The sequence below is a fragment of the Ylistrum balloti genome, unplaced genomic scaffold, assembly GCF_031769215.1.
Source record: "Ylistrum balloti isolate Yb309-2 unplaced genomic scaffold, AGI_CSIRO_Ybal_v1 Utg370464, whole genome shotgun sequence".
NCBI lineage: Eukaryota > Metazoa > Mollusca > Bivalvia > Pectinida > Pectinidae > Ylistrum > Ylistrum balloti.
In genome coordinates, this window is record NW_026782306.1 from 630790 (window position 1) to 640992 (window position 10203).

A 10203-nucleotide genomic window follows, 5' to 3' on the forward strand; every position below is an offset into this window, starting at 1 on the left:
ATAGGGACGGGGTGTCAGGCAGAGCACTAAACCGTTGAAATAAAAGCACACAGAATAGAGTAAAAGGTTATGATCCTAAGTAATGTAATAGAGGAAGTGGATTCATTTCGTTTCTATATTGTCTCCGTGGTACGGACAGAGGGATAAACATATACTACTGCAGGGGTTTTTAATCGCCTCATACAATCACGCAGTGGAATTTAGTAGACTAGCTTTCCTATATCCTCTTAACAGCAGACTTCTGAGAATCTACCATCGACCTGCGGGATCTTACGGCACAAGGACGGAATATTAACCGTCCCCTACGGCAGTAAAACCCAAAGGGAAACAAGCTGTACTTGGCACTCGATTCAATCAAAAATACCGAGAAAGAAGAATGAAAGAATGAAGTACAATGGCAATAAGACCGGATGTTAAGTTATTCAAACGTCTTCTGTTTTGTGTCAGAGAGTCGCCATGAAAATTAAAATCCACGTAACGGCGTGAAAACGAGAATAGATGGAAACATGCAAAAACAGGGATAGAAACATTAAGAAAGGCAAATTCAAGATGACGTATGGAATCGCTTATATTTGTCATAATTGTCGCATGGGACCACAATCTCGAGAAGACGTCGAATACCTAGGCTTGTATATTTCTATAATTATGTCCGTCAACCTGTCTTTTTGTCTACTTTTCAGTGTGTTATTGTGCATTGTATTATTTGTTGTCCCACGTGGACCGGAATGCGTTAAGAGAGAAATTGCATTGAACTGAATTGTATCCGGAAAATCTCCCACGTGGTCGGGAAGACGACACTCACGATCGATCGGGGATAGTATGTTATCCACTACACCATCCGATCACCTACACCAGTCGTAAATCTTCAGTGTACATATTCGCACGTGCGCTGGGCCATGTTGGTGATTTGTGATGGAACAGTGCTGACTTTGGCAATGTCAGACCATTGCTGTGTGTGGAGAAAAAAAAACTTCCTTTAAAATTTCTGTTACATGTGGTCGATCTTTGAAAGAAATATGATCCGATTGTTTACTTGAACTACAGGACGAGACAGTAGGTTTCTCGGCCAATTCTTCATCAACCAATATTTCCATCAGTCTTAATAAACAGATAGGTGGGAATCTTACTCATCGTATTTTCTTGTGAGTTAACATTTACAAACGCATGTCAATTTACAAAAACACAAGACTTATTTGTATGTTGTTGATAGGCCGGTAAAACTATTGTTTACAGTCACGACTGGGCCACTGCACTACTGGTGGGTCTTTTCCTACTTTCAAACAATTCGGCCGATGCAACAACTGACCTTGACAATTACATCACTGTCCATCTACAGCTCACGCCGCTAAATACGTTGTCCGCCAACATTTCGATACAGATGTATTCATGTCGGCGAGGTATATCTCTAGTCAGCTAATTACTGAATCTACTCTCGATATCATACGTGTGACGTCACCACAGCGACACAGGGGATGTCGTGGCTGGTAAAGAGAGTGTACACAAAACAAAACAGAACTTTTCTGGGGCCACAGAGGAAATCTTCCATAGAGCTAGAAGTGGTCCAGTGTATTAGCCTACCACTGTACATATTTATTTCCAGTCATTTTAACTCTCCCGACGACAGGGTGGCTGTACACTCTGGACACAGTGTGCACAACCGATGAATTATTTGGCATTCTAAAGGACTTTACAATTCACTACAACGAATGAATTTAGGGCGAATATGGGGCTATCCTGATCTTTATAACAGAGACCTGAGAATTTATTACAAGGTGTATATAGACCTAACTCAGTCTTTCTCGAGGGCCCGAGAATTTATCACAATCTAGGCGAATATGGCCATCTTCTGGCCTGCATCACAGGTGCCAGATATTTATCATAATTTAGGTGAATACGGACCGCTTCTGGTCTGTATCACAATCTAGGTATGATATTATAGACCTCAGCCTGGTTGCAGTAGAATACCATCAGGGATAAGATTCCCTTTCATTAAATATTTCACTACTACTTTACATTATACCTTATATAGATTATAATTATATAATTTTTAATTTGCAGAGCTCTAGGACCATTTCCACAGCAACCACTTTGGCCGTTCCTGTTTCTAAGGAGAGCTCAGCAGACGTTAGCCTCAGATTTCTACACGTTGACATGTACAACGCCTCGCTGTATGTGCCCGTTACAGACAGAAAGTGTAGCACAACACACACGCAAGCTGCCGAGTCAATAGACGCACGCCGATGTGCAGTGTGTGCATACAGCATCTGTATGTACGTGACACGAATTCATTTAGCAATGACATTCATCTAAACATGTTTAGATATTTTTATAATGTGTTAGACACTTAAGAATCCCTTTATAAAGTTGACCTAGAAACGTTCGATTGATTGTTTACGTTTTTGACCTATTTCACGGGCGGGGGCGTGACACTTGCTCTAAGTAACCACGAGTTACGTCCCTTGTAAGTGAGCAGGTTCTAGGAAAATCTCCACACAAGGAGCTTGTATCACATAGACAAATCAGCTTTTCCTTCAAAAGCAATTTATTCACATTGTTTTGTCAAGTATTTTCATTATTTCCCAATGTGGACATTACCCCTCAATCCCCTCATCTTCAAAACAAGAAGAAAAAAAGGAAATAAATAAATAGTTAAAAAAAGAAAGAGGCCCAATGAGCCTGAGTCACACATTTGGACAGCAGCTTTAAATTACTAATTGGACAGTTAAGTCAATTTCTTCTAACTTGAAAGTTCAATTCCTAACACAATACTACACAAATGCAAATGACCTAGGATCTATGCTTTATATAAATTGAATATATAAGATTGGTGCCTGTGATCTTTTAAAAGGGTCACTGTTATTTAGCCAGGAATGATACTGGAATTTTGCAACTCCAGGTTTATCTGTTATTTAGCCAGGAATGATACTGGAATTTTGCAACTCCAGGTTTATCTGTTATTTAGCCAGGAATGATACTGGAATTTTGCAACTCCAGGTTTATCTGTTATTTAGCCAGGAATGATACTGGAATTTTGCAACTCCAGGTTTATCTGTTATTGAGAGGTTGTTTTTAGATGATAGCATTTGATATCTGTGTCCTTGAAAATAGGCCAAGGTTATTAATTTGAAAACACTTCATTAAAACATTTCAGTATATAGCTGTCCAGTGACCTGTAAAGAGTGTCAAGGCCATTCGTTTGAACAAACTTTGTAGCCTACCATCTCAGCATGCTTTTGGACCAATGTCGGAACCCTTGGCCTAAATTAATGACAAGAGTATCTTTAAAAGGAAAAACTGACAGCTTCTGGTCAATGCACCGGGACATTGCCAAGTGTTATGAGACAGTAGATTTGCTGTGTTCAACAAATTCGTAAATGATTTTAAAACCTCAAAGATCTAGATTGCAGTGATTCATAAAAGTATTGAAAATAAAGTTATAATTTTAGAAATAGACTGATGGGACAATTTTGGAAGTTCATTGGTTTTATGATTTGACATAGAGTAATGGACTAAAATGTTCTGTTATTAATTGCCTCTCCCAAACACATAATTAAGGAGAATGGCTCACCAATACACTGACAACTACTTAAGTGTATAAGACTTGGACCAAATATAGAAAAAACAAAACCAACGTCTTCACAGTTGATGGATAAATTTTAATTCAAAATCATTTACTTTGAATTTATAAACAAACATTGAACTGTCATTTCAGGCACTTCAGTTATAGTCAAGTGTCCCAAAATCACGAGTATAACTCCATTCAGAATCACATAGTGCTTCAGGTGACGCATGTTCCTAACAAGTTTGGTGTCAAAAACAAATCTTTACAATAATACCTTGAGTAAATAAGGATTTAACAAATTATACACTTTCTCTATTTACCTCATAATAAGCATAGGGGTCAACACATAGCTCGGTGTTGGGATATGTGCATACTTAGAGGGAACTATACAGATCCTTTTGATAAACTGAAGTAAGGAACATTGATTTTTCCCCATTTTCTGTATGTATCCAGTCCTTTTCCCATATCTGGTAATAAGCCAAACCATATTTTTATTTTATTTTTTGGTGGGGGAGGTCTACAGAAATACCAGCAAATGTATTTCCATTGTCCTGTACATAACATGTATATAATATTGACTAACCTCTGCTGTCTAAAACATGGCCCTGAATAACATGTTTGTAATATTGACCAACCTCTGCTGTCTAAACCCTGGCCCTGAATAACATGTTTGTAATATTGACTAACCTCTGCTGTCTAAAACCTGGCCCTGAATAACATGTTTGTAATATTGACTTACCTCTGCTGTCTAAACCCTGGCCCTGAATAACATGTATGTAATATTGACTAACCTCTGCTGTCTAAACCCTGGCCCTGAATAACATGTTTGTAATATTGACTAACCTCTGCTGTCTAAAACATGGCCCTGAATAACATGTTTGTAATATTGACCAACCTCTGCTGTCTAAACCCTGGCCCTGAATAACATGTATGTAATATTGACTAACCTCTGCTGTCTAAACCCTGGCCCTGAATAACATGTTTGTAATATTGACTAACCTCTGCTGTCTAAACCCTGGCCCTGAATAACATGTTTACAATATTGACTAACCTCTGCTGTCTAAACCCTGGCCCTGAATAACATGTTTACAATATTGACTAATCTCTGCTGTCTAAACCCTGGCCCTGAATAACATGTATGTAATATTGACTAACCTCTGCTGTCTAAACCCTGGCCCTGAATAACATGTATGTAATAGTGACTAACCTGTGCTGTCTAAAACATGGCCCTGAATAACATGTATGTAATATTGACTTACCTCTGCTGTCTAAACCCTGGCCCTGAATAACATGTATGTAATAGTGACTAACCTCTGCTGTCTAAACCCTGGCCCTGAATAATGTGTATGTAATATTGACTTACCTCTGCTGTCTAAACCCTGGCCCTGAATAACATGTATGTAATATTGACTAACCTCTGCTGTCTAAACCCTGGCCCTGAATAACATGTTTGTAATATTGACTAACCTCTGCTGTCTAAAACATGGCCCTGAATAACATGTTTGTAATATTGACTTACCTCTGCTGTCTAAACCCTGGCCCTGAATAACATGTATGTAATATTGACTAACCTCTGCTGTCTAAACCCTGGCCCTGAATAACATGTATGTAATATTAACTAACCTCTGCTGTCTAAACCCTGGCCCTGAATAACATGTTTGTAATATTGACTAACCTCTGCTGTCTAAAACATGGCCCTGAATAACATGTATGTAATATTGACTTACCTCTGCTGTCTAAAACATGGCCCTGAATAACATGTTTGTAATATTGACTTACCTCTGCTGTCTAAACCCTGGCCCTGAATAACATGTATGTAATATTGACTAACCTCTGCTGTCTAAACCCTGGCCCTGAATAACATGTATGTAATATTGACTAACCTCTGCTGTCTAAACCCTGGCCCTGAATAACATGTTTGTAATATTGACTAACCTCTGCTGTCTAAAACATGGCCCTGAATAACATGTATGTAATATTGACTAACCTCTGCTGTCTAAAACATGGCCCTGAATAACATGTATGTAATATTGACTAACCTCTGCTGTCTAAAACATGGCCCTGAATAACATGTATGTAATATTGACTAACCTCTGCTGTCTAAACCCTGGCCCTGAATAACATGTATGTAATATTGACTAACCTCTGCTGTCTAAAACATGACCCTGAATAACATGTATGTAATATTGACCAACCTCTGCTGTCTAAACCCTGGCCCTGAATAACATGTATGTAATATTGACTAACCTCTGCTGTCTAAACCCTGGCCCTGAATAACATGTTTGTAATATTGACTAACCTCTGCTGTCTAAACCCTGGCCCTGAATAACATGTATGTAATATTAACTAACCTCTGCTGTCTAAACCCTGGCCCTGAATAACATGTTTGTAATATTGACTAACCTCTGCTGTCTAAACCCTGGCTCTGAATAATATGTATGTAATATTGACTAACCTCTGCTGTCTAAACCCTGGCCCTGAATAACATGTTTGTAATATTGACTAACCTCTGCCGTCTAAACCCTGGCCCTGAATAACATGTATGTAATATTGACTAACCTCTGCTGTCTAAAACATGGCCCTGAATAACATGTATGTAATATTGACTAACCTCTGCTGTCTAAAACATGGCCCTGAATAACATGTATGTAATATTGACTAACCTCTGCTGTCTAAACCCTGGCCCTGAATAACATGTATGTAATATTGACTAACCTCTGCTGTCTAAACCCTGGCCCTGAATAACATGTATGTAATATTGACTAACCTCTGCTGTCTAAACCCTGGCCCTGAATAACATGTATGTAATATTGACTAACCTCTGCTGTCTAAAACATGGCCCTGAATAACATGTATGTAATATTGACTAACCTCTGCTGTCTAAACCCTGGCCCTGAATAACATGTATGTAATATTGACTAACCTCTGCTGTCTAAAACATGACCCTGAATGACATGTTTGTAATATTGACCAACCTCTGCTGTCTAAACCCTGGCCCTGAATAACATGTATGTAATATTGACTAACCTCTGCTGTCTAAACCCTGGCCCTGAATAACATGTATGTAATATTGACTAACCTCTGCTGTCTAAACCCTGGCCCTGAATAACATGTATGTAATATTAACTAACCTCTGCTGTCTAAACCCTGGCCCTGAATAACATGTTTGTAATATTGACTAACCTCTGCTGTCTAAACCCTGGCCCTGAATAACATGTATGTAATATTGACTAACCTCTGCTGTCTAAAACATGGCCCTGAATAACATGTATGTAATATTGACCAACCTCTGCTGTCTAAAACATGACCCTGAATGACATGTTTGTAATATTGACTAACCTCTGCTGTCTAAACCCTGGCCCTGAATAACATGTATGTAATAGTGACTAACCTCTGCTGTGCTGTATAAAACATGGCCCTGAATAACATGTGACCAACCTCTGCTGTAAAAATATGAATGACTAACCTCTGCTGTCTAAAACATGACCCTGAATGACATGTTTGTAATATTGACTAACCTCTGCTGTCTAAACCCTGGCCCTGAATAACATGTATGTAATAGTGACTAACCTCTGCTGTCTAAACCCTGGCTCTGAATAACATGTTTGTAATATTGACTAACCTCTGCTGTCTAAACCCTGGCCCTGAATAACATGTTTGTAATATTGACTAACCTCTGCTGTCTAAACCCTGGCCCTGAATAACATGTATGTAATATTGACTAACCTCTGCTGTCTAAACCCTGGCCCTGAATAACATGTATGTAATATTGACTAACCTCTGCTGTCTAAACCCTGGCCCTGAATAACATGTTTGTAATATTGACTAACCTCTGCTGTCTAAAGCACGGTCCTGAATAACATGTTTGTAATATTGACTAACCTCTGCTGTCTAAACCCTGGCCCTGAATAACATGTTTGTAATATTGACTAACCTCTGCTGTCTAAAGCACGGTCCTGAATAACATGTTTGTAATATTGACTAACCTCTGCTGTCTAAACCCTGGCCCTGAATAACATGTTTGTAATATTGACTAACCTCTGCTGTCTAAAGCACGGCCCTGAATAACATGTTTGTAATATTGACTAACCTCTGCTGTCTAAAACATGGCCCTGAATAACATGTTTGTAATATTGACTAACCTCTGCTGTCTAAACCCTGGCCCTGAATAACATGTATGTAATATTGACTAACCTCTGCTGTCTAAAGCACGGTCCTGAATAACATGTATGTAATATTGACTAACCTCTGCTGTCTAAAGCACGGTCCTGAATAACATGTATGTAATAGTGACTAACCTCTGCTGTCTAAAACATGGCCCTGAATAACATGTATGTAATATTGACTAACCTCTGCTGTCTAAAACATGGCCCTGAATAACATGTTTGTAATATTGACTAACCTCTGCTGTCTAAAACATGGCCCTGAATAACATGTATGTAATATTGACTAACCTCTGCTGTCTAAACCCTGGCCCTGAATAACATGTATGTAATATTGACTAATCTCTGCTGTCTAAAACATGGCCCTGAATAACATGTATGTAATATTGACTAACCTCTGCTGTCTAAACCCTGGCCCTGAATAACATGTTTGTAATATTGACCAACCTCTGCTGTCTAAACCCTGGCCCTGAATAACATGTTTGTAATATTGACTAACCTCTGCTGTCTAAACCCTGGCCCTGAATAACATGTATGTAATATTGACTAACCTCTGCTGTCTAAACCCTGGCCTGAATAACATGTATATAATATTGACTAACCTCTGCTGTCTAAACCCTGGCCCTGAATAACATGTATGTAATATTGACCAACCTCTGCTGTCTAAAGCACGGCCCTGAATAACATGTATGTAATATTGACTAACCTCTGCTGTCTAAACCCTGGCCCTGAATAACATGTATGTAATATTGACTAACCTCTGCTGTCTAAACCCTGGCCTGAATAACATGTATATAATATTGACTAACCTCTGCTGTCTAAACCCTGGCCCTGAATAACATGTATGTAATATTGACTAATCTCTGCTGTCTAAACCCTGGCCTGAATAACATGTATATAATATTGACTAATCTCTGTTGTCTAAACCCTGGCCCTGAATAACATGTATGTAATATTGACCAACCTCTGCTGTCTAAAGCACGGTCCTGAATAACATGTATGTAATAGTGACTAACCTCTGCTGTCTAAAACATGGCCCTGAATAACATGTATGTAATATTGACTAACCTCTGCTGTCTAAAACATGGCCCTGAATAACATGTATGTAATATTGACCAACCTCTGCTGTCTAAAACATGACCCTGAATGACATGTTTGTAATATTGACTAACCTCTGCTGTCTAAACCCTGGCCCTGAATAACATGTATGTAATAGTGACTAACCTCTGCTGTCTAAACCCTGGCTCTGAATAACATGTTTGTAATATTGACTAACCTCTGCTGTCTAAACCCTGGGCCTGAATAACATGTATGTAATATTGACCAACCTCTGCTGTCTAAAACATGACCCTGAATAACATGTTTGTAATATTGACTAACCTCTGCTGTCTAAACCCTGGCCCTGAATAATGTCTATGTAATATTGACTAACCTCTGCTGTCTAAACCCTGGCCCTGAATAACATGTATGTAATAGTGACTAACCTCTGCTGTCTAAACCCTGGCCCTGAATAACATGTTTGTAATATTGACCAACCTCTGCTGTCTAAACCCTGGCCCTGAATAACATGTATGTAATAGTGACTAACCTCTGCTGTCTAAAGCCTGGCCCTGAATAATGTCTATGTAATATTGACTAACCTCTGCTGTCTAAACCCTGGCTCTGAATAACATGTTTGTAATATTGACTAACCTCTGCTGTCTAAACCCTGGCCCTGAATAACATGTATGTAATAGTGACTAACCTCTGCTGTCTAAACCCTGGCCCTGAATAACATGTTTGTAATATTGACTAACCTCTGCTGTCTAAACCCTGGGCCTGAATAACATGTATGTAATATTGACTTACCTCTGCTGTCTAAAGCACGGCCCTGAATAACATGTTTGTAATAGTGACTAACCTCTGCTGTCTAAACCCTGGCCCTGAATAACATGTATGTAATATTGACTAACCTCTGCTGTCTAAACCCTGGCCCTGAATAACATGTTTGTAATATTGACTAATCTCTGCTGTCTAAACCCTGGCCCTGAATAATATGTTTGTAATATTGACTAATCTCTGCTGTCTAAACCCTGGCCCTGAATAACATGTTTGTAATATTGACTAACCTCTGCTGTCTAAACCCTGGCCCTGAATAATATGTTTGTAATATTGACTAATCTCTGCTGTCTAAACCCTGGCCCTGAATAACATGTTTGTAATATTGACTAACCTCTGCTGTCTAAAGCACGGTCCTGAATAACATGTATGTAATATTGACTTACCTCTGCTGTCTAAAGCACGGCCCTGAGTAACATGTATGTAATATTGATAAAAACCTTCAAATTTTGAGCCTGATGACCTCTAAGACAATTACCACACAAGAATTTCACGGAAGTGGATGTGTCGCATGCCCAGCAAGGTGTCAGGAGATGAGTTTTATGGAACAATAGCCATAGATATTTATTGTATTCCATTTATATAATTTGTCCATTTGTT

At 38.9% G+C, this 10203-nt stretch overlaps 1 long non-coding RNA gene across 6 annotated transcripts; it reads right to left on the reverse strand.

The window, feature by feature from the left end:
- Positions 1 to 6126: 6126 nt before the first annotated feature.
- LOC132555239 (uncharacterized) lies at positions 6127 to 10000 on the reverse strand. 6 transcript variants are annotated; one of them, XR_009554416.1, is made up of 4 exons: positions 9678 to 10000; positions 9075 to 9521; positions 7185 to 8504; positions 6127 to 6797 (listed from the first exon to the last, which is right to left on the reverse strand). It is a non-coding gene; the product is annotated as an uncharacterized LOC132555239 (long non-coding RNA). The 6 variants fall into 6 exon arrangements; XR_009554415.1 differs by having other exon boundaries at positions 9075 to 9313; positions 9366 to 10000; XR_009554417.1 differs by having other exon boundaries at positions 7185 to 7756; positions 8173 to 8504; positions 9075 to 10000.
- Positions 10001 to 10203: the final 203 nt, after the last annotated feature.